Raw genomic sequence first — 27,545 nt, forward strand, 5'->3', positions numbered from 1 at the left:
ACACTTAGAAAAATTGAAAGGGATAGTAAGGTTAGCGGAGAGGAAGAAAAAGCACACTCGAATAACCCAGTCTTTGCTGAGTACATAGCCTCTATAGGTATACTATATGACACTTGGAAAAAAAATTGAAAGGGATAGTAAGAATAAGTGGAAAGGAAGAAAAAGCACACTGGGATGGTTCTGTGTCTGTTGGGACCGGCATCTGGGTCCATGGCCACAGTGGATGGGAGCAATATAGGGATAGCGAGACAAGCAAAGCAGGAAAGCATACAATATAATCGGCTAGACCCCTATTGGTAGTCTTGGAGGGCCGGCAGATATTCACCTGTTGGGAATGACCTCGGGAAAGAAAAATGCATAAGTTTGGCAGGAAACTCCGACTACAAGAACATTTCCAGCACACCCCAGAAAAACCGGACACTTACGTAAGCATAGTAAATCAACTTTTGACCCCCAGTCTTCAAACCCGTCCATAGCCTCATACCTGAGATTGATGGAAGCATCAGTTACCCACTACACATCAGCACCCCACCCCACTCACTGTAATCTGAGTCGGGAAGAACAGGAGGCCCTGAAGAAGCTTGGCACCTATCGCAATGTCATATTTAGACCTGCTGACAAATGCGGGGGGGTGGTAGTCCAGAACACCAGCGACTACACCCGAGAAATCGATGGGCAACTGTCAGTCACTATGGTATATGAGAAGCTACCAGGTGACCCCACAGAAGGGTACAAAAAAGAGCTAGACACACTGCTGTCGACAGCCTTGAGGGACGGCTTAAAAACAGACAGGGTGAAAGTAACGCTGACCCAAGCGCATCCAGCGGTCCCTGTGTTTTTCACTGTCCCCAAAATACACAAATCCCTGGACCACCCACCGGGCTCCCCCATTATTAGTGCCCACCAGTCCATATATCAGCCATCCTTGCAATTCTTAGACAGCATTGTACAGCCATTAATAACTAAACAGGAATTCTACATCAGAGATACCACTGACTTTCTCAATGTCCTGGCAAGAACACCGTCAATGCCTCCGGGGGCCATGCTGGTGACGATTGGTGTCACCAGTTTATATACCTGCATTCCGCACCAGGAAGGCCTGGACACGATGAGACAATTCCTGATTACAAATGCAATGACATCCTTAGACCTGGACCTGTACATGGAACTACTAAGACTGACATTAACAAAAAACTAATTCCTGTTCAACGGACGATTCTTCCGCCAAAAACCAGGGTGTGCTATGGGAAGCTGCGTGTCGCCATCATTTGCAGATATGTTTATGTTTCATCAAGAAAGAGCTATGTTCTTTGAGGATCCCAGCATTAGCAGACACATAATCAGCTTTACTAGATACATAGATGACCTATTCATGATATGGCCTGGCGGTGAACAAGAACTTGAGAGGCTGATAAATACCATCAATGCGCGACCTTCACCCATAAAACTCACCTCCGCAGCTTCCTATACGCAAATCAACTACCTGGATGTGCTGATTACAGTCAAAGACGGGAACATTAACACAGAGGTGTACCACAAACCCACCGACCGTAATACGCTTCTGAATATAATAGCTTCCATCCAAAACTCTTGAAAAGAGGCCCCCCAAAGTCCCAAATGGTGAGGGCGGCCAGGATCACCAGCGACTGGGACAACCTACCAGCAGTCCTGGATCGCGTTGTCTCCAGATTTGAAGAAAGGGGCTATAGGAGATCCACTCTTGAAATACAAAAGGAAGAAGTTCTGGCCATCGACAGAAAGGTCCTGTTGTGTCCCAAGAGCGTCAGCGAGCATAACTCCGCCAGCGGCAAGGAGATCGTGCCCTTTGTCACTAAATTGAATGTCGCAAGTGCTGTGCTACCCCGAGCCACGAGGGCTCTGTGGCCCATTATAAAAACAGATGACAATCTTCCCTGATTGAAGACTAAGCGACCCATGATGTGTTACACCAAGGGACGGAGCATCAAGGACACCATAGTCCACAATGACATTACCGGATTCAACATCCAAACACCTCGGGATACCCACTTCCTTAGTCGCCCCCCTGGGTGCTACAAGTGTCTAAGATGCACCACATGCCAACATATGATCATGGGCCCAAGTTTTGTCCACCCTGGTAACCAACAAAAGGTGTCCATCAAACACGTATTAACATGCCATCTAATATACGTGGGTAAAACAATTCGGACGATGCGAGAGAGGATGGCTTTACACCGGTCAGCCATAGTCCAGATACAACAGGGAACAGGAAATGACCAGCCCGTGGCGAAACATTTTAAAGCCAAGAACCACAAGCTATCAGATCTGAAACACATGGCAGTGGATCATATCCCAGAGGGATTGAGAAGAGGAGACCGAGCGGGCAAACTATTGAGACTAGAAGCCCGGTGGATTCACCGCCTCAAATCAGTTAAATCAAACGGATTAAATGACAGACTACCACTGGCAGTGTTCCTGTGACCTTTTCCTTTGTTCCCCTTCTCCTTCCCCTCATCCTTTTCCCCCCTTCCCCTCCCTCTCTCCCTTTTTCTTTCCCGAGGTCATTCCCAACAGGTCAATATCTACCGGCCCTCCAAGAATACCAGTAGGGGTCTAGCCGATTATATTGTGTGCTTTTCTGCTTTGCTTGTCTCGCTATCCCTGTATTCCTCCCATCCACTGTGGCCATGGACCCAGATGTAGGCTTGTCTGGCATCATCATCTGAAGCAAGTCATCTAAAGCATGCAATGAGTTAGAACTGGAATGAAGTTTTCAAACCATCTCTCATCTCCTCTGTACAGGTACATGAATGCCATTTTCCAAAACCTGATGCTTTTCATTTAAAAGAACAATCTGCAATGGAAATGTGTTTTGCTACTGGGAGCCTACAACATCCCCCACCTTTAATCAGTTAAGCTGAGCAATGTGTGCAAACACCAACCCCTCACCCTGTACCAGCTGACCTAACTTTCCTTTGAAATGGGAAATTTGGAGAAGCCTGGCCAAGGCTTGTCTGGCATCATCATCTGAAGCAAGTCATCTAAAGCAAGCAATGAGTTTAGAACTGGAATGAAGTTTTCAAACTATCTCTCATCTCCTCTGTACAGGTACATGAATGCCATTTTCCAAAACCTGATGCTTTTCATTTAAAAGAACAGTCTGCAATGGAAATGTGTTTTGCTACTGGGAGCCTACAACATCCCCCACCTTTAATCAGATAAGCTGAGCAATGTGTGCAAACACCAACCCCTCCCCCTGTACCAGCTGACCTAACTTTCCTTTAAAATGGGAAATTTGGAGAAGCCTGGCAAAGGCTTGTCTGGCATCATCATCTGAAGCAAGTCATCTAAAGCAAGCAATGAGTTAGAACTGGAGTTTGGACTGGATTTGGACATAAACCGAAACACTGAAACATTTTATTTTGCTTTTCCCAAATTACTATCTGTCTCCGTCTCTGAGCTGAGGAAAGCTATGTATTACTCTTTGTTTTACTGTTTCTTTACCATGATCTTCATCATATACCTCTACCCCCACTGTATGCAAAGCCTGTATGCTGTTCCTTCACTGATTGCACACCCTGCCAGCAACAAGCTGGCAGGTTGTGTCAGCTTTGGAAGAAAAGTGGTTCATAAATACAAATAATATTATTACTGCTGCCTTTGAGCAGCATGATCAAGATGGCGCCGCTGATGGCTGCCTAGGAGCTGTGCAGCTCAGTCAAATATATTCCCTGTGTGATAACTGTACTGTCTGCTTGTATTGTTACCTACCTGGCTGGTTCAGTGACCAGTGGCTCCGCTGATGGCTGCCTAGGCACTGTTCAGCTTGGTGGGTATGTGTTCTCTGTGTGATAACTGTACTGTCTCTGCTTAATGTTACCTACCTCGCTGTAGCAGTGACCAGTGGCGCCGCTGATGGCTGCCTAGTAGGGTTACCACCTTTTTGTTGAGAGATTCCCGGACAGTGGCCCGCCCCTTGACACACCCACAGCCCACCCACTGACCCGCCCCCAGCCCCGCCCTTTGACCCGCCTTATGTTGATTTTTTTAACCTTTGCTTCAATTTCATTCTTGATTTTGCATACCATAATGACAGTTACATGTTACATCAACCACAGTAATTACCATTACACGGTATGCCACACACCGTGATGCCCATTACACATTATGCCAGGACACAACAAGTTTTTTGTAAAGAAGGGACATAATGAACAGTGCGCGCCGTAGGAGCGCACCAAAACATTTCAAAATAATGCCGATTACACGTCACACACCCATTACATAGTATACAAAATGCCATAGTATACCACATGCCATAATGCCCATTACATGTTATGCCACACACCGTTATACCCTTTACACATTATGCTTATTACTTGTTATGCCAGGACTCAAATGTTTTCTGAAATAGGAACAACATGGACACCGTAATGCCGATGACACATCACACAACCATTATATAGTATACCACATGCCATAAAGCCCATTACATATTATGCCACACACCGTAATGACCATTACATGTTATACCAAAAACCATAATGCCCATTACACATTATACCAAACACCATAATGCCAATTACACATTATACCAAACACCGTAATGCCCATTACACATTATATTAAACACCATAATGCCCATTACACGTTATACCAAACACCATAATGCCCATTACATATTATGCCAGGGCTTTTTTTGTAAAATAGGGACAATAAGGTAGGGGAGGGGGGGGGGGATAGGGTTAGGCAGTAGGTATAGGCTACAGAGAGGAAGCTTTAGGCAATGGTGCACAGTATAAGGGTTAGTAATTAGCAGGGAAGGTTAGGGTAAGCTGCTGGGGTGCATTACGATGGGGAAGCTGGATAGTTACCTGCAACAATTATAAGGACAGTGTTCTAGAACAGAAGACACCCCCCCCCGCCAGTAACACAATCTCCCTTTAGCAATACATAATCCCCCCCCCCAAATCAGACAGACCATCAACTCCCCCTAGCCCAAAACAGTTCCCCTTATCATAGAATAGTCAGACATATAGACTCCATCTAGTAATACAATTGCCCCTCCTTCCTCCCCTTAGCACTAAATAGTCCTCCTTCCCCACAGTCCGATCATCTCCCCCAAGTACAGAATAACCCCCACCACCTTTCCTCCCTCCCCATATATACACACACACAGTAAAACTTTCTTTTTTTTTTTTTACACTCACAGCGGGTGCCGATCCGATTGGCTCTAGTCTGTGTCCCAACCGAGTCCTGCATTATGTGCACAGAGCAGCATCAATTCGGCTGGCAGGCACCATCTGGTTGCGGCCCGGGTTGAGCAACAGGGCTCAGACAGAGGCAAGGGCTTGATGCGCACCAGCTCTTCTTCCATTATCTGCTGCGGCCGCACTGATGTGCTTTGCTGTCATTCAAGGCAGCGTGACCCAGTAATGCATTGAGGGGGGCATGGGAATAGTTGACAGGCAGCCCCGGTCCTCAGACCTGCTGCTGCTGCTGCCAATTAAAATTCTGTCCCAGTCTACTGGTCCCCGCTGTTATCCTGAGCCGGCCGGCTCTGATTAAGATGTGCTTATTAGAAGGTGCCTGTAAGAGGCGTAACTAGTGGTTTGCGGGCCCCATAGCAAAATGTTGAAAGGCATTGAGAGAGAGGGTGTGAGGGAGAGATGGGAGAGAGAACGTGTCAGGTATAGAGAGCGGGGGAGAGAAAAAGAGACTGTTAGAGGGAGAGGGAAGAAAGAGGGATGGGAAGTGTGGAGAAAGAGGGTATAGAGGAGAAAGAGTAATACTAGGGGCAGAGAATGATAGAGAGGTAAGACAGAGGGCAAGGGAGAATGTGTTGAGAGAAAAAGAAGTCCAGGGGGTAGAAAGAGCTGGCATGGGGAGAGAAAGAGTGGAGAGACGGCAGGGGAGAGAGAGATTGTGTGGGAGAGGGGACACGGGAGGGTATGGGTGAAAACCGGACCAGGACATAACCCCCGGACCGCCGGACCAGACATCAAACTCTGAATTTTGGAGCTTGTAGCGTCCGGTCCGGGGGGTGTCCTGTCCGGGGGGGCTGCCTGTGACACCTGTCACCAAGTAGAGGAGGAGGGGGTAGAATAAAGCCTCCCTGTATGGTCCGGGCATGTAGCAAAAACCGGACGGACCGGACCACACAGGGAGGGGGTAGAATAAAGCCTCCCTGTATGGTCCGGGCATGTAGCAAAAACCGGACGGACCGGACCACACAGGGAGGCTGTAATCTCCCCTCTCCCATGTCCCTGGTGATAGCTATAACAGGGACCCCCCGGACAAGACACTCCCCGGACAGGACACCCCCCGGACCGGACCCTACAAGCTCCGGACTGCAGATTTTGATGTCCTGTCCGGCGGTCCGGAGTTTAGTCCGGGTCCGGTTTTTACATAGTCCCATAATGGGAGAGAAAAAGTAAAAACAAAAGGGGATGCCGAGAGAGTGAAAATAAGAGGAGACTGGTGGTGGTGGGAGGAGAGGTTTGAGAGAAAGGGAGGAGGGGAGACAGAGAGGGGGATTGAGAGAGCCAGGGGGAGAGAGGGGGAGAGAGGTAATGTGTGGGAGGGTGAGGGGGGAGCGATGGGGGTTGAGAGGGGGGAGAGGGTAAAGAGCAAGGGGTTTGACAGGCTTCAGTTTGTCCCCCTTCCCCAGTGCAAACTGCACTGTTTACATCAGAAGTGGCAGCTCTTCCACTCACCAGCCCCCAGCGCCGGGTCTCCCATTAAACTGCAGTGCCGTCTCCACTCCTGTGCGGCTCCGGACCTACTCCTGCGGTATCGGGTCTCCTGATGTGGAGCTGCGTGTGCGGATGTGCTGCCAGATCTCCTGGTGCGCCAGCGCTGTCTGATGTGTGCATTGTGATGCGGCGCTGGCCGGGTCTCCTGTGTGGGCAGCGCATATCATGTGCGCCGGGTCTCCTGGTGCGCTGCTGGGTCCTGGTTATCCTGTGAGGGCAGCGTGTCGGGTGCTTGGCATGTCACTTATGTGGCACCGCCACTGAGGGAGGACTGCGCTGCCGCTGCCCTATTAGAAAAAAAAAGCCTCTCTCACCCACCAGGTTCCCGGACAATGTATAGTCCGGGAACACCACCCGTCCGGACTCCGGACAGAGGGTTTAAATACCGGACTGTCCGGAGTAATCCCGGACGGGTGGTAACCCTACTGCCTAGGCGCTGTGCAACTCGGTGGGCATGTGTTCCCCACATGTAATGTCTTAATGCAGATGTTCCCAAACTTTTATGAATCACGGCACCCTAGTCTATCAGAATTTTTTCGCGGCACCCCTAGGCCCAAAAACAATGAATTAGATTGGGTTTATATGCGATTCTAAGGGTCAGTTATGTGGTAAAGGGATTTGCTTCCGTTTGTACACATTTTATGATTGTCAGGCACCAGCACTGGTTTTGCCCATAAATAATTAACCATAAATAAATTGAATTGGTCCTGGACCACCAACCTGGGGCACCCCTGCAAGTGTCCTAAGGCACCCCAGGGAGCCACGGCACACAGTTTGGGAACCACTGTCTTAATGTAATGTATGTAATGCCTTCTCCCCCCCCCCTTCATCCCTGCTTGATGCTGCACTGTAAATCCACAAAAAAATTCCTAGTGTGGCTTAATAAAGTTGATTCTATTCTATTCTATAGATGCCGGTCCCAACAGAGACAGAGCCATCCCAGTGTGCTTTTTCTTCTTACTATCCCTTTCAATTTTTTTCCAAGTGTCATATATTATACCTATAGAGGCTATGTACTAAGATGTTGGTTCCAGCAAAGACTGGGTTATTCGAGTGTGCTTTTTCTTCCTCTCCGCTAACCTTACTATCCCTTTCTTCCTCTCCGCTAACCTTACTATCCCTTTCAATTTTTTCTAAGTGTTATAAAGTGTGTTTAATCTGATCATGCATATGTCTGAGGCCGCCCCGTATTATGCAGCCGTATATGACCCAGTGTAACCTGTGACCACAGGCTGGGTTATCCGAGTGTGCTTTTTCTTCTTCTCCGCTAACCTCACTATCCCTTTCTATTTTTTCCAATTGTCATAAAGTGTATTTAAACTGATCATGTACATTTCTGAGGCTGTTCTGCACTATGCAGCCTTATATGACCCAGTGTAACTCGGGATCAAGGCACCACACACAGGAGGCCTTAGCTCCCATGCACAGATAGGATCCTACCATGGATCAGTGTAAACACCTATAGATCTCCAGCCCAGTACGTGGGGCAATTGTCTAGACACAATTAGGAACACAGAACCCTTGACCCTTAGAAGGGTTGCCCTATAACCAGAGGTGCTGCAAAAATACATATATATAAGATGTATCCTGTATGCAGAACACAGACAGCTCCAGTTTAACCCACCGGACGTTCCCACACACCATCACTTGTTTTTACTAGTGCAATTAATAAATAGTGCACCATTAAATACTTGCGTAGACAGCACAGCTCACTACTAATTCACATATGCAGACAGAACAGTGACGTAATATGTCCCTGATTCACTGCCCCACTACACGGCATCATGTCACGAATACACGCCCGCTCACATATTTATTAATGGATGTCTCAGTATGTATATATCACTCCTATACAGTCTCTGATTGATGGTTTTAATGATTGTATTCTTCTGTCAGGAATTCACCAAGTCCATCTACCGATAACCGCCAGCCGCAGCCGCAGCTATATTCTACACCAGTCCCCTTAACAACCACACGGCTTGCGTTCCACATAGCCAGTGACACTTCCGGGACGCGGACACAATGACGTCCTTCCGGCTAGAGATCCTGTCCTTCCGGCTGGGAGACGGCGTGGCCACAGGTGATCGGCACTGGACGGCGCGAATCCTAATCCCTTCACTCCTTTATAAGGTAAGCACTTCACTGTTGATTTGTTCTCACTAGCACCTTGACAAAGGAGTTCACACCCCGAAACGTTGGTCCTTTTTGCACTTTAAATACAGCACGTTTTTACAGACTCCTAAGTGCCATCCTTATTTCAAAATGTACCCATTCTCCTGTGGAAGGGCACCAGGGCAATTGACCATCTGGAGGAGTGCCGGGCCAAATACTCCATATATATATATATATATATATATATATAGTTTACGATGAGTTGGCACTCAACCTTCAAGTATAATTACCGCAGTGCAGGAGAAGAGGGGAATATCCCGCACCCAAACGGATTTGTATATCAAATATAAATGATTACACAGATGCCATTGTCTTCAGGCTTTTTAAAAAAGAAATGTAACATACAGGTTACCTTAATACCTTCACCATTTGGAGGAGGCGGGTGTACCAAATGGTGAAGGTATTAAGGTAACCTGTATGTTGCATTTCTTTTGTAAAAAGCCTGAGGATGGGAATAAACCCCCGAAACATCGCTGAAGACAATGGCGTCTGTGTAATCATTTATATTTGATATACAAATCCGTTTGGGTGTGGGATATTCGCTTCCTATATATATATATACATATACACACAGACATCCATGCACAAGTTTGAAAGGGACAAAGGCACTCAGAGGCTTGAAGACGGTGAAAAAACTGGAGGAATTTTATTCCATAGCCTGTCTACGTTTCGGGGGTCATGCCCCCGTCGTCAGTTACCTTTGCCTTTTTGTCCTGACGACGGGGGCATGATCCCCGAAACCTAGACAGGCTATGGAATAAAATTCCTTCAGTTTTTTCACCGTCTTCAAGCCTCTGAGTGCCTTTGTCCCTTTCAAACTTGTATATATATATATATATATATATATATATATATATATATATATATATATATATATATATATATATATATATATATATATATAAAGGTATTGGTACCTGCACTCGCACACACCAAGAGACAAATTTGTGGGGTGCCCCAAGGTCACACCGTAGTGTGCCAAATACACAATCCAAATTACCCGTTTGGGGGGAAGCAAGGAGCACTCGCCAGTTTAACAAAGAACTTTTGTATATATTCAAAAAGCAAAAAATAAAAAAAAACGTACCAAGTGATGCTTTCCAAAAGACCAAAAAGTTACCTCCTCCGACGTTTCGATCCTGCTCAGAGGATCTTTTTCAAGGAGAGCTGTAGCAAAGTCACGGTCAAAAACAGGTCAAAATAGGGCCACCAGTTTAGAGGTTTATCTGCTGCTGCTGTCAGACACCTACTGTCAAGCCGCCCCGTCCCGGGTTTATATACCCATTGTTGGCTCCAAAGTCAAATGGAGAGAGCCTCCCTGTGAGCACAGAGGCGTGCAATCACCTCCGTTGCGTGCATCAGCCAGGGACTTCCGGTCCGTGGAACGCAAGCGGTCCTCCGACTTCCGCCGGGTGACCCGCAAGCCGTTCCCACGTTACCAGATCCTCCTGCCCATGCCGCGTCCAGCGCTGCAGCCGTCGGCATAGGAGAGTGTAGCTCTTATCACTACTTGCATCAAGCCCGCATCCTACAGTATGTACTACAGATGTACTGTGTGACAATACCAGTGCCTATGTTTAATCACTACATGACAGAAAATGGAGACATAGAAAATGTGCACATGTATGTGTGTCATGCTACTCTTAAATATACCGCAGATAACAGAGGGGGTTATTCTAGTCCATTCTTTCTGACAAAATCCTTCTTAGATGGACAAAACCATGGGGTTTATTCTAGTTCATTCTTTCTGACAAAATCCTTCTTAGATGGACAAAACCATGTGCACTGCAGGGGGGCAGATGTAACATGTGCAGAGAGAATTCGATTTGGGTGAGTTATTTTGTTTCTGTGCAGGGAAAATACTGACTGCATGATTTTACACTTCAATATAGATCTCACTTTGAAGAAAAACCACACCCAAATGTAACTCTCTCTGCACATGTGACATCTGCCCCATCTGCAGTGCACATGGATTTGACCATTTTGAGAACAAATTTGTACTGCGATCAGATCTGAATAAGGGCCAGTGTGCGAGGGCAGAGAGGGGCATGAGGCACTGGGCAGCCCCATTAGCATATGGAAATGCCCAGTATTTCATGGGCATTCCAATGGAACGCTGGACATTCTCATGCTAATGAGGCGTAACATAGGTGGGGGAGTGGACAGCTGACATCACCGCCCATTTCCTCCCCAGCGTGCATGCATATGTAAGGTTGCTCAGAGCAACCTTACATATGCGTGCACCTTCCACATCTTTTGATGGTCAGTTGGAGGTTCTTCGTGCCCTGCGAATGGATGTTACTGTGTAACATCCATTTGAAGGCTCCTGCGAGTGAGTCACCCTTGTGAATGGGTGGCGGCAGCCAACCATTCACAAGGCAGGGTTTGGTTGATTCACAAGGGTGCGAATAAGCATCTGATCGAATCAACCAGAATAATCCCCTATGTGTATAACATATGATGCTACCTTGACTGGCTAGAGAACATTTTTTTGCAGATAAATCGCAATTACATAGAGTATATAGCTATGGTATATATCATTTGTATGAGCAAAAACTGAATTTGCTAATTAGCATCCAGATGTGCAGAACATGCAATTAATGGGGAAAAAACATATACAGTATATGAGCTATAATGACATATCAAAGTATATTTTTCCATTTTAAGGATAGAAATAATTGAAAAAATGTTTATTACAAATCTGCTCTAATTGTGTACATGTATGCTAATTTAATCATTGCCAATTGTGACTAACCAAAACAAACCATCTCTAATGATGACTTTATCTTTATATAGCTGTCAGCGGCTTAACTAGAACTTTGTGGGCCCCATAGCAAAATTTGTAATGGGCCCCCCCCTGGCAATGCCCATTACACAATGTGCGACAAACCACAAGGCCCCTTAAACATTATGCGACACACCGTAATACCCTAACACAATATGTGACACACCGCAAGGCCCCATACACATTATGTGAAACACCGCAAGGCCCCATACACATTATGTGACACACCGCAAGGCACCATGCACATTATGTGACACACCGCAAGGCACCATACACATTATGCGACACGCCGCAAGGCCCCATACACATTATGCGACACATCGTAATGCCCCTTACACATTATGCAACACATCGTAATACCCTTACATTATGCGACACACTGCAAGCCCAAAAAACACATTATGCAGCCCACCGTAATGCCCATTACAATCTATGCCAAACACTGTAATACCCTACACATTATGCAAAACACTGCAATGCCCATTACTCAATATGCAACACACCGCAACACCCATTACACAATATGCGACACACTGTAATACCCTTACACATTATGCAACACACCACAAGGCCCCATACACATTATGCAGCACACCGTAATGCCCATTACACAATATACCAAACACCGTAATGCCCTTTACACATTATGCCACACACTGTACTTCCCATTATATATAATAGCACACACCGTACTGCCTATTACATATTACGCCACATAAGTGCCACTTACCTACATGCTCGTTGCTATGGGCTACTTGCTCGATGCCAGGGGTTTCATGCTCTGACTGGCAGAGTAGGAGGGCCCTGCTAGGGCCAGGCAGCAGGGGCCAGTGGGGTAACGTAAGGCTCATCAGAGACAGCCACCCAGTGGCAGCCACAGGCCGCAAGAGGTTGGGGCCAAAAACACAGGAGTGGAGCCCGTCCAGGCCCTGCTAGAGTAGCCTGACCCCCGTGCAGTAGCAGGGACCAGGGTTGCAAGGGCTCCTCACAGCCTAGCAGTGCCACACGGTAACGGCAACTGAGCTGAGGCACTGGGACTTGCTGGCTGGAGACAGTGACAGAAACGCTGTGTGTGTGCAGCCCCAGCATCCGCAACCTTCTGCGCATGCGCCGCCAGCCTGGCCTTTTACACACAGGCTGATTCACAGATCCTGAGTGCGTACCCACACAGTGCTCTCTGCCGCGTCTCAGCAGCAGCACTGAGCCACACATGAACTGTGAGTGGCCGCGCCAGCACCGCCGCCGCATCGGACAGTGAGGACGGAGACAGAATCTGGCAGTGGCACTGTGCCTCCTACCATGCCCACGCTCAGATGCTCCCGGGGTCTCACTGAGTAGACGAGTCACGGGCAGTCACCGGAAGAAAGAGGAGGGGGGGGGGCGGCTGCTTTCAGGCACTTGACTAGCTGCGGTAACCCCCACCCTTGCAGCAAATCTCGTCCTGTGTGGTGAGGTCAGGTGTAATGAGGCTCAGTGGCTCCTACTGCACGGCGCTGCTTCCCTCCGCCCTGCTACTGTACTTCTCCACGGCTGAGGCACGCTAAAGCAGATGGCCGCGGCGGCTCTATACTAACAGAATGAAACTACTGAGGTGCAGGGGACTGCTTGCTGTTCACGGCCCCCCCCAGCCGCCGGGCCCCGTAGCAGCTGCACCCCCTGCACCCTCGGTAGTTCCGCCACTGATAGCTGTTTTGTGTGAGATTTGCTAACTCTGCCCCATTCCCTCATAGCCTCAACTGTCCCTTCATACAGGGGCGTAACTAGAACTTCTTGGGCCCCATAGCAAAATCTTGAAAGCCCCCCCCCCCCCCCACTGGGGCAGTGCGTTCAGCAGGGAGAATTCATCCTGTTTCGAGTCAATTAGAATCAGGGCCACATGCATACAGTAGAACACAGTAGAAAATGACCAATCATATTTTTCACAGCCTAAATTATGTGCACAAGAAAAATGGAAGCAAAGCATAAATACATTATAGACACATTTTAATGTCCAAATATAAAACAACAAAACAATGGAATGAATAAGAAAAAAAAAGTTGTTCCGAACCCCAGGTGCTGCACATGGCATGCTGTGGTTTTAACCACTAGGGAAACTATACTGAAAGCTGGTCAGCTCATTGACACCTGATGCAAATGAGATGCTGTATAGACCAAAGCACTGCTTTGTACTGTATGCTCAGTATGTATTGCGGCTATGGAAGCGGCAAATACAGCAAGAGACAGAGGCTGTATGATGGACAGGTGGAGGTACAGTGAGCTAACAGGGTGTGGGGGGATTGTAGATAATTAAGCTAAGGGAGAGTGGGTTGGACTAAAGGCCCCCATACATTAGGCCGACTTGTCCGAAGTTCAATTCGGACCTAATACCTAATCTACAGACAACTCCCGGGGGGGGGGGGGGGGGGGTGTCACACACAATTTAGCACTTGATGTGCCAAGTTTTGCATGTGATGAAAGCATAGAGCCAGGCAGGGGACGCAGAGGCAGTTCACTCACTGGGCAGTGAGGGGACCAGATTGCCGGGTAGCGTAGGGGAAGCCGGGCAGCAGCGCGCGCACATAGAAAAAACACACAGAAATGAATGGCCAGCCAGTGATTGGCAGAGAGCTCTCTGACTGAGAGATCTCTCAGCCAATCACTGACTGTCCATTCATTTCTATGTGCGCCCGCTGCTGTCCGGCTTACCCCACACTACAGGGTCTCTGGTACCCATCACTGAGTTCACCACCCCGGACCACCGGCTCCCTGCTTGTGGTGATCACCGCCCAGGTCAGTGCGCCTTCCCTGCCCGGTTCCTTGCATTAGCTCCCCATATGCCGTGCCCCCTGACCGGCTCCAGGCTGCACATAAGATTTACCAAATCTTATGTGCAGCCCGTCCGACCTCCTGACCACGACCGCGGGACCGCGCATCTGCACATACGATTTGGGCTGATTTCACTGCCCGATCCATCCGAATCGGGTGAAATCGGGCCCAAGGAAGTTTTGTGATCACAGTCAGATGTCTGCTGGCAGGAGCAGTGCTACTAAACCAAAATATGTGCACAGGTTTAGAGTAAGCACAGCCTACTGCAAGTACAGGATGTCCAAATATAAGACATTAAACAATAGAATAACAAAAAAAACCAAGGAATCAAACTCAAGTCTCCTTGCCTGGCATGCTGTGGATTTAACCCCTTCAGTGGCACTGCCAAGATTTTGGGTTATGCTCCAGTGCACAGACTGGCAAACCCGGAAAATTCTCGGGAGTGCCACTGCCTGCGCTCCATCCCGCCGGGCAGTGCTGATGAGCTGAGCACTGAGATCAGCGTTGTGCTCAGCTTCAACGGCTGCCCGGCCCTGCCTCCTTCTCATCCTCCACCATTTTATGTATTTATTTATTTTTATGCTACATAGATCAAATTTTAGCCGGAGATACTCAGTGGGTAAATGTTTGCTGAGCTTTGCCCGCGCTTACAGAGGTAAGCTTGGCACACCTTTCCCTACCGAGTCCCTAGGGCCGATTGAGCAACTATGTAGCATAATTAATTAAAAATTGGAAGCTATGGAAGCCGGTGAATAGCAATGGCACTTCATATACTGTAAGGGTTGCCTACCCTCCCAGAATGGCCGGGAGGGTCCCAAAAATCAGGTCCCCCTCCCAGCCCCCGGAAAGGTGGGCCACCCTCCAGGATTCTGGGGGACCCCCGCTCGCCCCCCTCCATTTCTGGCTCTCCCCCCCCCCCCCCCCCCACTGACCGCGGCGTTTAGCTAACCTGATTTGCCGATCTCCGGGAGGGGGTGGGGCTAAAGTGTCATAATTGCGTCATTTAGCCCCGCACCCTCTGCGGAGATAGGCAACCGGGGTAATTTTCCAGCATGGGGCTTAATGACATCACGCTCAAGCCCCGTCCCCCGAACTCTTGCTTAAAGTCTACTCTCCCGGCATCTCCCGCAGAGGAGATAACAAAAGTTGGCAACCCTGCATACTGTACAGTATCTTTCCATGGCACTGAACTGTACTATTTATTAGTGGAGCAATAGCCACCCAGATGCGAAGCACTGCAATTACATGTCTTCACATGCTTTCACAATAGTGTGCCTTGTGCACCATCATGGGACATTTATCATGGCCCAACAGCAAGAAAGGATGTCAGGAAAACAGGCTAGATGAGCATGGCTACATCTGTAACTTATAATTTTTCAAGTGGATAGCCCATAATTCTAGCCAAATTTATGCAGACCCCCAATCTTACTTGATACCCACATTTTTCTTGTTACCTACATTTGATACTAATTGATAGAAACATTACAGTACCTGTACAGTGCTGGGCTCAGACTCTGTCTGTTCTTCTATGAAAAGACTTTTGGTGTACTGTACTTGTTGGAAATATGTCTTTATCCTTTTTTACTTCCAAATCATTTGTATGGTATGCAGTATGTTGCCCAATTTACTGTATATAACATATATAACATATGCCATTCCTAGAACATAAAAACAAACCATAGACATACAGTGAACACTATTATATTAATTCATTAAAATACAGAAACAGACCAGTTTTTCTTACATTTACTCCATTTCTTAATATTGGTCCCTCATTTAATACAATATACTGTAAAACATAAAACAATATTTTTATTTTGCTAATAACAATACAAGTGGTATCACTACAAATATATAATGTGTGAGAACAGAGAATATATAAGACTGTAGAGAAAAAGCTCTGACTGCACGGGTTCTTTATAGCTAGACCCATCTGACAATAGTGTTAATGTTTGAACTGCAAAAGTATAAATCTGCAGGCTACTATGTTTTCAATTGTCCATTTTTGCATTTTAGCACATGGAAATATTAGGAAAATGATTGATTTGTGAGTAAGATTATAGGCATCTGTGGAAAGAGGGGGACCTTAATAAGGTTGATTTAGAATTTGACGCATACCCACTTTTGTACTAATGGCACCAAAATGAGATTTACATATTTGTGGGTAAGAATCCTTTTTTTTCACTTGCAAAAAGCCTTGATTTCTCCACCACCTTGAATACTCAACCACCTCTGAAATGCCAGTATTGACCATTACTTACATTACTGTACACAGTAGAGACACACTTGCCTACCTGACCCTCTCCAAAAATAAAGCAGTCAGTATTTACCCTGCACAGAAACAAAATAGCTCACCCAAATCTAATTCTCTCTGCACATTTTACATCTGCCCCCCTGCAGTGCACATGGTTTTGTCCATCTAAGAAGGATTTTGTCAGAAAGAGTTAACTAGAATAAGGCCCTATGTTACATAGTAATACCGTTTATTCACATTACACTACATGGTAATCCACTTATACATTTTACGCTATACAATAGTGCCCCTTATGCTGGCCACACATCAGACCAACTTCAGACCAACTTTTTTAAAACCCTTCAAACCTCCAACCATCCAACTTGACAGTCCAACTAAAACAGTTCCCCACTCATCTAACCAACTTTTCTTCCAACCAGTAAACTTTTTTTTTGTTCAGCCAACTTCTGTACAACTTCTGATGTCACAGAAGTAGGCGGGCAGTGCCTGCCTGTTTTGATTTTTTTTTTTTTTATAACAAATGTCTGTTTATTTCAGTGAAATTAAAAATATGTCAGTCAAGGTTATAAAATGAAGAGTAAAGCATATATATTAACTGCTGTCCAGCAGGAACACCAACTACACCCAAATACTAGATTAAATTCTCAAAAATGGTACCATTTATAAAGGGATACGTATGAATTGGTGACCCCAACTAGGTTGACAGTCATTAGGTCAACACCGTTGGGTCGACATACAGCAAGGTCGACATGGGTCTAGGTTGACACATGCGTTAGGTCGACATGGGTTAGGTTGACAGTCAAAAGGTCAACATGGGGTTTTTACTGTTTTTTGAGCCGACATGCGGTATTTCATGCCCTACTATCCACTAGGGCATGGTGGGAGAATAAAATAGTTTGCCGAGGGCAGCGAGGCACAGTGCCCAAAGTACTACGTGTGAAACGGTGCACTTTAAATAGTGTCCTTGTTGACTGTGTAAACATTCGCTTAAAAAAAAACTGTAAAAATACCCGCATGTCTTTTTGTCCCACTGCAGCAGATTACCGTTTAAAATACCGTTTAAGTACCATTCCCATTGCAGGTAAAACGTTTTTAATCCCCTTGTGTCCCTTTGTACCTGTCCTGCCCCCCCTCCCCCCTTACCTGCCAGCTGGTACCCTCGCTCCCCCCCCTTCCTCCCTGGTACCCCCCTCCCCCTCTGCCCTGGTACCTTGCTCCCCCCGTACCCCCCTCCCCCCTTGCCCTGGTACCTTGCTCCCCTGTACCCCCCATTCCCTGGTACCTTGCTCCCCCCGTACCCCCCGCCCCCCTGCCCTGGTACCTTGCTCCGGGGCAGTGCAGTAGGCAGCGAGTCGGCAGGTCCCCCACTGATGCAGACAGCAGGGGCACTGGGGATCCAGGCAGGTCCATGCTCAGGAGGAGGGAGGTCCCTGCCATGATTGGGAAATAGCGGAGCCGCTCATTTAATATGCGCATATTTAATTAGTGGCTCATTAGATATGCACATATTTCATGAGCGGCTCCGCTATTTCCCATTTGTGGCAGGGACCCCCGCCGATGAAATGACAATCTCCTAATGGACCTTCCTCTGCTTCCTCCTCCCACACTACTTCCCCCTCCTTCAGGACAGGTACCAGGGGAGGGGGAAGTAGTGTGGGATGTTAAATACCGTTTAAGAGGCATTCCCACTGCCTCAAAAATTGTATTTTACCGTGTAGGACTGTTTTGAAACGGGTTGAAATACCGGTCAACTTTAACCGGTATTTCAACTCTGGCGCTTTCCCACTGCAGCCTTAAACGGTAAATTGCGCTGAAAAATCTGCAATTTACAGTTTTAGACCTGCAGTGGGAAAGGGGCATAACTTGAGTAGGATAAAGAGTTATTATCCAATTCCAAAGTCAATATGTATTTGTGTAGAATTCAGTAGAGACTCTTTATTTTTCTATACACTTGTGTCTTGGAATGCTCTTTTTTCTCTGTCACAATGTTGCAAGTAAACTATTACAGTTGTTTTATAACTATTGCAGAAAAAGAATGGGTACTCTTTACCTAGATGGGCGCCAGCGATTGAAATCGCGGGAGTCGGGGGTATGACCGCGATTTTCCCATAGGGAACAATGTTAAAAAGGCTGATTGAGCGCGATTTTCATGTAAAATGCCTCAATGCCCGCGATTTGGCCATAGGAATCAATGTTAAATGGGCTACAGAGCCCAAATAGGCACAATTAACCCTTAAATGTCCCCCCAAATTTTTAACGCCACCCCACGATCCACGCCAACCCGAAGCGTGGCGAGCGCAGCGAGCCCGCGAGGGGCGGCGGTACGCGTCCTCCGACCTTTTCATGCCCTACTATCCACGTCGGCGTGGAGTTGAGAATAGAATAGTGTGGCGAGCGCAGCGAGCCACCGAGCCCGAAGCGTGGCGAGCGCAGCGAGCCCCGCGAGGGGACGCGGATACCTTCACAGGTAAACGCGTCCCCTCGCGGGCTTCACAGGTGTCCGCGTCGCCACGGACACCTGTGAAGCCCGCGAGGGGACGCGTATAACTGTGAAGGTATCCGCGTCCCCTCGCGGGGCTCGCTGCGCTCGCCACGCTTCGGGCTCGGTGGCTCGCTGCGCTCGCCACACTATTCTATTCTCAACTCCACGCCGACGTGGATAGTAGGGCATGAAAAGGTCGGAGGACGCGTACCGCCGCCCCTCGCGGGCTCGCTGCGCTCGCCACGCTTCGGGTTGGCGTGGATCGTGGGGTGGCGTTAAAAATTTGGGGGGACATTTAAGGGTTAATTGTGCCTATTTGGGCTCTGTGGCCCATTTAACATTGATTCCTATGGCCAAATCGGGTCCATTGAGGCATTTAACAGTAAAATCGCGTCGGTCGGGCCATTTAACATTGATTCCTATGGGAAATCGGGTGCATCGCGTCGCGGGCATCGCGGGTACATTTATGGACGGCCGCGACGCGACCGACGCGATTTCCATGTTTAACATGGGTTTCAATGGGAAATCGCGGGCATCGCGACGGTCGCGTCGCGGCCAGACATAAATGTACCCGCGATCACCACGACGGGCGCCCTTCTAGGTAAAGAGTACCAAAGAATGTGCATGGATCCAATCTGTATATATCAACCAGTGAATTAAGAGATATTGGGGTTCACTAAGCAATGATTCTTTCCTTTTTATCTTTACCCTGTCTTCTACCCATGTATGTTATGTGTTTTATATGTCCCCATTTTAAGATATAAAAATTAAAAGTTACTTTTTATCGAACAATTTTTTCTTCTTTGAGTGCGCCACACTCATGACAGCCTTTTTCTTTCCTTAAAAATGGTGTCCAATTTCTGTCTCGGTGGCAGCACACCCCAATATAAAAACTCAGTGAGTTCCAAAACAAAATAAGGGGTTATTTAACATATACAGCTATTTCTTCACCTGTGCGATTGGAAAAATTGTATTTGTGGTCTGCAGATATATATTAATGGGTTGGAATAGAGCCTGGTAAAGTGTCATCTTCTTCTATAATAGAAAAATAATTTAAAAAATAATAACGGCGAGGGGTCCGGACCACCACCATGGAGACCATGACTCCCGCTGACACCACCACCAGTCAGAGTTTATTGAGGGTGAGCGGGGGGTCTTTGTGCTGCTAGCGGGAGGGGAGGGGGGAGTTTGAGTTCAGCAAGGGGGGGTTGGGTGCCGCAAGTGGGGGCGGGGGGAGGGTGCCACGAGTGGGGGAGGGGGGTGGTCAAGTGCCGTGGTCATTTGCCTCCCCCTATATGCCCTCCATAGTGCAGCAGAGCGCATGCCCGGGGACCCACTCAGGTTCTAGTCCCTGGGTGCTGGTGATCATGCTGCAGGGGGATACTGCCGGGGATCGTGCTGCGGGGGGGAAGCTGGGGACTGGGATGCTGCCAGGGATGGTGCAAGGGAGGGGGGGGGGGGCGATATGATTATTTATTATACACGCTGTAGACGCTGGATTGTAATATGTGCGTGTATTTGTCAGGGGTGGAAGTACTGTACATAAAGCTATGTGCATCAGGTTATATTCCATGTTACCACATATATAATTATTGCCGGGGACTGGGGATGCTGCCGGGGATCACGCTGTGGGTGGGGTGGACTGGGGATGCTGATGGGGGTTCACCGCTTAGTGGGCAGGTGTGGCTTTGATTATATACATGCTGGGGGATGGGGAATATGCCAGGGGCATGATGCAGCATAAGTGCACACTGGCTGCCGGATAGCGCGCATCACTGCAGGGACCCCGCCGCCAGATCACACAGTGCCGCAGGTACCCGGCACGGACACCACTGCAGCCTCCATGCGAGAGGCTAGGGGCGAAGTGCCGCCCTCCAGTGGCTGGCGCCCTAGGCAAATGCCTAGATTTGCCTAGTGGTGGCTGCCGGCCCTGACTGTAGGGCAAATAAGCTGTCATTACTTCATGCACAGTGCTTGCCACCTGTATGTAGCTGGGCTGGTAAGTTCCGCTGCTTTGAAAGCACAGTGTAAACTGACAGTAGTAGCATCATACCACCCCATTAGTCAGTCACACAGCATATGAGAGGCCAGGCAAGTGGGACAGAGCCCCTGGTGAGCGCTGCACAGTGCAGCGCAGTAAGTGGAGCAGTTGATTACTTACTATCTCCCTGCCCATATGCTGGGCACACAAGCAGCAGTAAGTAGAAGTTGCAGAACGCATTGCCCAGCATACAGCGGATTCTCACAGTGGCAGAGCTCCCCCACATCTCCTGGTACTCACTGAGCTCCCCACTTTGCGGCGTGTAGTGATGATCAGAGCAGGGCGCTGCTAGGGCCATGGTGAGAGCAGCAGCAGCTGTCACGGGGCGGAGGCTGTGCTCAACACGTGATGTGCTGCAGTAACACCCACTCAGGAGAGAGCAAGTAAAAACTTGCTACTACATTACATCATAACTACATTACACAGCAGGGCTACACACATACATTCTGCAGATGATGTACATTCTATGAAAAGGAGGTCTGGCTTGTGAAAAAGGATCCATTTGGATCCCTTTTCTGGAATTTAAAATCTTCATCCGCAGTTCGCGCATGTGCCTAACAGATTAAGGGCCTTATTTTGGTTCATTCTTTCTGACAAAATCCTTCTTAGATGGGCAAAACCATGTGCATTGCAGGTGGGGCAGATGTAACATGTGCAGAGAGAATTAGATTTGGGTGGGGTTTTACTTCAAAGTGAGATCTATATTGCAGTGTAAAAATAAAGCAGTCACCCAAATCTAATTCTCTCTGCACATGTTACACCTGCCCCCCCTGCAGTGCACATGGTTTTGTCCATCTAAGAAGGATTTTGTCAGAAAGAATGAACCAAAATAAGGCCCATAGCAGTGTTCATTTTCAATGCTACAAACGTAGTGGTGTTAGGGAATGCAGGGACTGATGATTTTTAGATCAGCTGTGCTCTGCATTGGAGCAATGTTGAATTGCTTCAGTGTTTTAGTATCTACCATTGTTACTCAGTGCAAGTTAGATACTAAGGGGCTGATTCTGGATTACTCATAGTGATCCATATTAGGGCCCCTACCCCAATGGCCCCAACTCTGACACTGCGAACAGCTGCGGCTAGTTACACAGACTGACAGGAGAAATCATTTGATGGCTGCCGACCAACGAATGATTTCACCCACAGCGGAGACATGCGAGGATATGTGTCTTCGTTACACATCCCCTCGGCAGATAAGAATCAGGCTCTAAAATAGCACTGCTGAGCAACAATGCTTTTTTGAATAGACCAATAGATAAATAGGATTTAAATACTGTACCATACAAATAGCACTCCATACTTTAAGTCTACTAATGTTTTACCTTACGTTTAGTTGCAAATGTCTGTCACCACTGACATAACCAGTACTTTGTGGGCCCCATACCAAATGTTGAAGGGACGCATGCCCCTTTGCTTCTTCAGAGACCTCTCTACAGCAGTTTAAACACAACTGAAACCCCAATTAAAATGACTGCACTCAGTAGCACAATATTATTCACGTTAAACCAAATAGTATTCCCCTTATTCCCATTACGTCACAGTATTCAGACACAATGGACCCAATTCAGACCTAATTTGCGTTTGTTCAAACTGAAATCTAAATTGCAGTGTAAAAATAAATTGGCCAGTATTTACCCTGCACAGAAACAAAATAACTCCCCCAAATCTAACACTCTGCACATGTTACATCTGCCCCACCACCATGGTTTTACCCATTTCAAGAACAAATATGTCCAGCGATCTATACTGTATTAGGCCCAATGCCCACAGTATTAGTGTCACTTATCCATACACAATACCCGCAGTACTAGTGTCGCTCACACACACAATACCCTCAGTACTAGTGTCGCTTTCACACACAATACCCTCAGTACTAGTGTCGTTTACACACACAATATTTGCAGTACTAGTGTCCCTTACGCACACAATACCCGCAGTACTAGTGTCACTTACGCACACAATACCCACAGTACTAGGGTCACTAAAGCACACAATACCCTCAGTACTAGTGGCCCTTACACACACAATACCCGCAGTACTATTGTCACTTACACACACAATACCCGCAGTACTAGTGTTGCTAAACCACACAATGCCTGACTAATGTTGCTTAAGTACACAATGCCCACAGCAGTAGTGTGACTTACGCACACAATGCCGCAGTCACTTACCCACACAATGGTACTAGGGTCACTAAAGCACACAATACACACAGTACTAATGTCGCTTAGACTAACAATGCCCTCAGTACTAGGGTCACTTACGCCAACAATGCCCGCAGTATGAGGGGTGCTTACGGCCATAATGCACACAGTATGAGGGTCGCATACACACACACAATGGTGGAAGTAGTAGTGTTGGTTTCCCACACAATGCCCACAGTATGAAGGTCACTTACACCCACAGTGCCTGCAGTACTAGTAACGCCTGTGCCCACAATGCCCGCAGTACTAGTATTAATTACGCACACAATGCCCGCAGTACTAGTGTTAATAATACCAACAAAATGCCCCCAGTGCCAATGTTGCTTACGCACACAATGCCCATAGTACTTAGATCACTTACACCCACAATGCCCACAGTACTAGTGTCGCTTACCCACACAATGCCAACAGTACTTGGGCCACTTATGGCAAAAATGCCTGCAGTACTAGTGGCACTTATGCATACAGTGCCCGAAGTAATAGTGGCGATTACCTACACAATGCCCATAGTAGTAGTAGTAGTATCGCTTACCCACACAATGCCCACAATACATAATGCCCACAGTACTAGGGTCGTGTACGCCCACAATGCCCGAAGAACTAGGGTCCCTTACGCCAACAATGCCCGCAGAACTAGGGTCCCTTACGCCAACAATGCCCGCAGTACCAGTCTCACTTACACCCACAATGCCCTCATTACCAGTGTCAATTACACCCACAATGCCCTAGGGTCGCTTACACACACATAATGCCCACATAATAATATACATATAATGCCCACAGACTATAGTACTGCCCCTTAGACACATAATGCCCACAGACTATAGTACTGCCCCTTAGACACATAATGCCCACAGAAACAAAGGGGCAGATGTATTAAGCCTGGTGAAGAGATAAACTGGAGATAAAGTGAAAGGAGACAAAGCACCAGCCAATCAGATCCCAACTGTCATATTTCAAACACAGCTGATTGGCTGGTGCGTTAACTCTTCCAAGTTATCTCCACTTTATCTCCAGTTTATCTCTTCTCCAGGCTTAATACATCTGCCCCAAAGAGACAGGCACAGAAAGAGAGAGAAAGAGATTTTAGAAGGAGGACATAAGCTATTAATTAGAAATGAATGGGAAACTTTCAGCAAAACAAACTTACCCACTCCATGCAATGGGGAGCCATGGACTGCAAGGGGGCGGGGCCTGTTGAGGGGCGGAGCCTGGCCTTAAGATGGGTGCTGTAGATGTACTTCATGTCTGCAGCAGTACTGGCAGTAGCAGCACCAGGGATCAGCAGGGAGAAGAGATGATGATGATGCTCAGCTGCTGCCTGTCAGTGTGACAGGAGGTTCAGCAGAGCGGAAGAGCGGCTTTGAAGTACGCTGCCTCTGGTGTCTGCTGACCTGGCCAGCTTTGACCAGCAGCTGCCGAACCTCCTATCCAAGCGGGTGTGCTGTGTAGTGCATGCAGAACGGCCATCACTATACTGGCACAGCGCAGGCAGCAGCTGTGGCCACACTGGAAAGTAACACAGAGACCGGTAGGAGGCGGAGCTGTGGACGCACTGGACGGGGATCAGAGGGCTCCGCAAAGCACCATGGAAGGAGCTTCGCACTGTTGGGCTTCCGCAGCAGCCCAACCGACGTCATTTTGGCTTAGGGCAAAATGCTGGAGCCGCGGCTGCTAACTGCTGAGACTGCGGTCCGGGGCCCAGCCAGGGAGGGAGAGTGGCCTGGCCAGCCCAATTCTAATGCTTTATGGTCCGGCCCACCGGGAAATGTCCCGGTTTCCCGGTGGGCCAATCCGCCCCTGGACACAATATTGAAAGCAAACATGTTAAGTAAATGCAAAACAGCTAAATTAGCCAGCTTTGAGTGCCACTTGTAGAAATCCTTTTTCTTTTATTTTGTTATACATTTACACAGATTCTTGGGAAGCACCTCTCTGTACATAAAACATTGAATTTGTGTCAACTCCAAATTACAGGCATTACCTGGCAGTTACATTATCCGACTGTGCAGATTAATTCTCCTGTTCTAATACATAAGTGCCTCAGAGGGTTATGCATGTGGTACTTAAATATGATCATCATGCCTGAATAGGTGAGTTTTCAGGGAACGCTTGAAAGTTTGGAGGATAGTAGAGAGTCTTATTGTGCATGGAAGGGCATTCCATAAGGTGGGAGCAGCTCGATAAAAGTCCTGTAATAGTGAATGGGAGCTGGTGATCCATGCAGATGAGAGACACAGATCTTGCTTAGAGTGGAGTGATCGAGATCGGAGATATTTTGTGATAAGTAAAGAGATATATGCTGGTACAGTATGGTTAATAGCTTTATACTTGAGTAGACATATTTTAGATTGAATATGGTAAAATACAGGCAACCAACGGAGGGTTGGCAGAGCGGATCAGCAAAAGATGAGCATCTTGGTAGGAAGATCAGCCTAGCAGCAGCATTTAAAGAGGATTGCAGTGGTTTGTCTGTTCTTGGGAGGACCAGTTAGGAGACTATTGCAATAGTCAATGTGGGATATAATAAGTGCATGGGTAAGAGATTTAGTAGTGTCATGTGTATTTTGAATATGTTTTTTAGATGCATGTAACATGATTTGGAGACAGATTGAATGTGGGGAACCAAGGACAGTTCAGAGTCGAGCTTGTGGGGTAGGGTAGATTTTCAAGTTGTCAACAGTTATGGAGAGATATGAGGATGGTAACTGTTTTTGGCTGGTGGGAATACCAGTAGTTCCGTTGAGATGACATCCAGGATGAGATGGCAGTGAGGCATTCAGAGACTCGGCCCAAACCACTAGTGACAACTCTGAGGTTGATAGATAGATTTGAGTATCATTTGCATACATGTGATACTTCAATCCTGAAAGAGCTAATTAGTTTGCCATGAGATGAGATATAGATTGATAAAAGCAGAGGACCTAAAACCGAGCCTTGCGGAACTCCAACTAACAGAGGTAGTGAAGAGGAGGTAGAAGTGAACACTGAAGAGCGATCAGATAGGTAAGATCAGAACAAGGAAAGAGCTGAATCATTAAGACCTAGGGAGTGCAGTGTTTGTATAAGAAGAGTGTGATCAACAGTGTCAAATAAAGCAGAAAGATCTAGATGTATAAGTAGTGCGTAATGGTCTTTAGACTTGCCAGTTACCAGATCATTCACCACCTTAGTCAGTGCTGTCTCAGTGGAGTTTTGGGAAAGAAAGCTTGACTGAAGTGGGTCAAATAGGGTGTGAGAGTTAAGAAAGTGTGGGAGGCGAGAGTAGACAATGCTCTTGAGTAGCTTGAAGAGACATAGGAGCTGAGAGTTAGGATCAGAATTGTGGTTTTTTTTCAGAATGGGAGTAATCACTGCATGTTTGAACATAGAAGGAAAAGTACAAGTAGCAAATGAAAGATTGCAGATTTTATTCAAGGTTGGGATAAGCACAGGAGATAGAGTTTTAATGACTTGTGCAGATATAGGATCAAGGGGAGATGTAGTGGAGTAGGAGGATAGGAATAGTGTGGATACTTCCTTTTCATTTGTGGGCTCAAATTAAGTTAGAGGTTGTGGAAGAGCGGGTCTGGTATGAGGCTCCAACAGGGGAATCCCGACTGCTGGTGCTCTAACAGGGAGGCAAGCACAAAGAAGCTCCTTGCGGGCTTGCAGCGCTCACCATGCTGCAGGCTCGGTGGCTCCCTACACTCGCCAAAGGTTCTATTCTCCCTCTATGGGGGTGTTGGACCCCTACAAGGGAGTATAGCCCCTGTGAGTCGGGATTCCCCCTGTCGGAGCATCGGCAGTAGGGATTCTGACATCGGGATACTGACTGTCGGGATCCCCCTGTCAGAGCATCATCCAGCACCCAGAAGAGCACACCATTTCATCTCTGATGTTATCAATCTCGTCCTTAAAAAGGGAGGCAAGGTCTTGTGCATTGATGGTAGCCAGTGGGGAAGTAGGGGGAGGGTGCAGAAGAGACTTAAATGTGTTTAAAAGTCGTTTAGTTTGGTGGTAAGAGAAGAGATGAGAGATTGGAAGTATGTTTGTTTGGCAGTGTCCAAAGCATTGCAGTAGGAATGGTAT

General features: G+C 47.4%; 1 protein-coding gene across 9 annotated transcripts in view; it reads right to left on the reverse strand.

Moving 5' to 3' along the window:
• Positions 1 to 27,545, reverse strand: part of FRMPD3 (FERM and PDZ domain containing 3) — a 527,068-nt gene that overhangs the window by 458,796 nt on the left and 40,727 nt on the right. For 4 of the 9 annotated variants that reach the window (XM_083159052.1, XM_083159049.1, XM_083159048.1 and 1 more), the window contains exon 2: positions 15,985 to 16,151. The exons of the other annotated variants lie outside the window; for them this stretch is intronic. The gene's annotated coding sequence lies outside the window, so the exon portion shown is untranslated. The remainder of the gene's footprint in view (positions 1 to 15,984; positions 16,152 to 27,545) is intronic. 9 annotated transcript variants of the gene reach the window in all.

Source organism: Crinia signifera, chromosome 9 (assembly GCF_055691185.1).
Source record: "Crinia signifera chromosome 9, ASM5569118v1, whole genome shotgun sequence".
Lineage (NCBI taxonomy): Eukaryota > Metazoa > Chordata > Amphibia > Anura > Myobatrachidae > Crinia > Crinia signifera.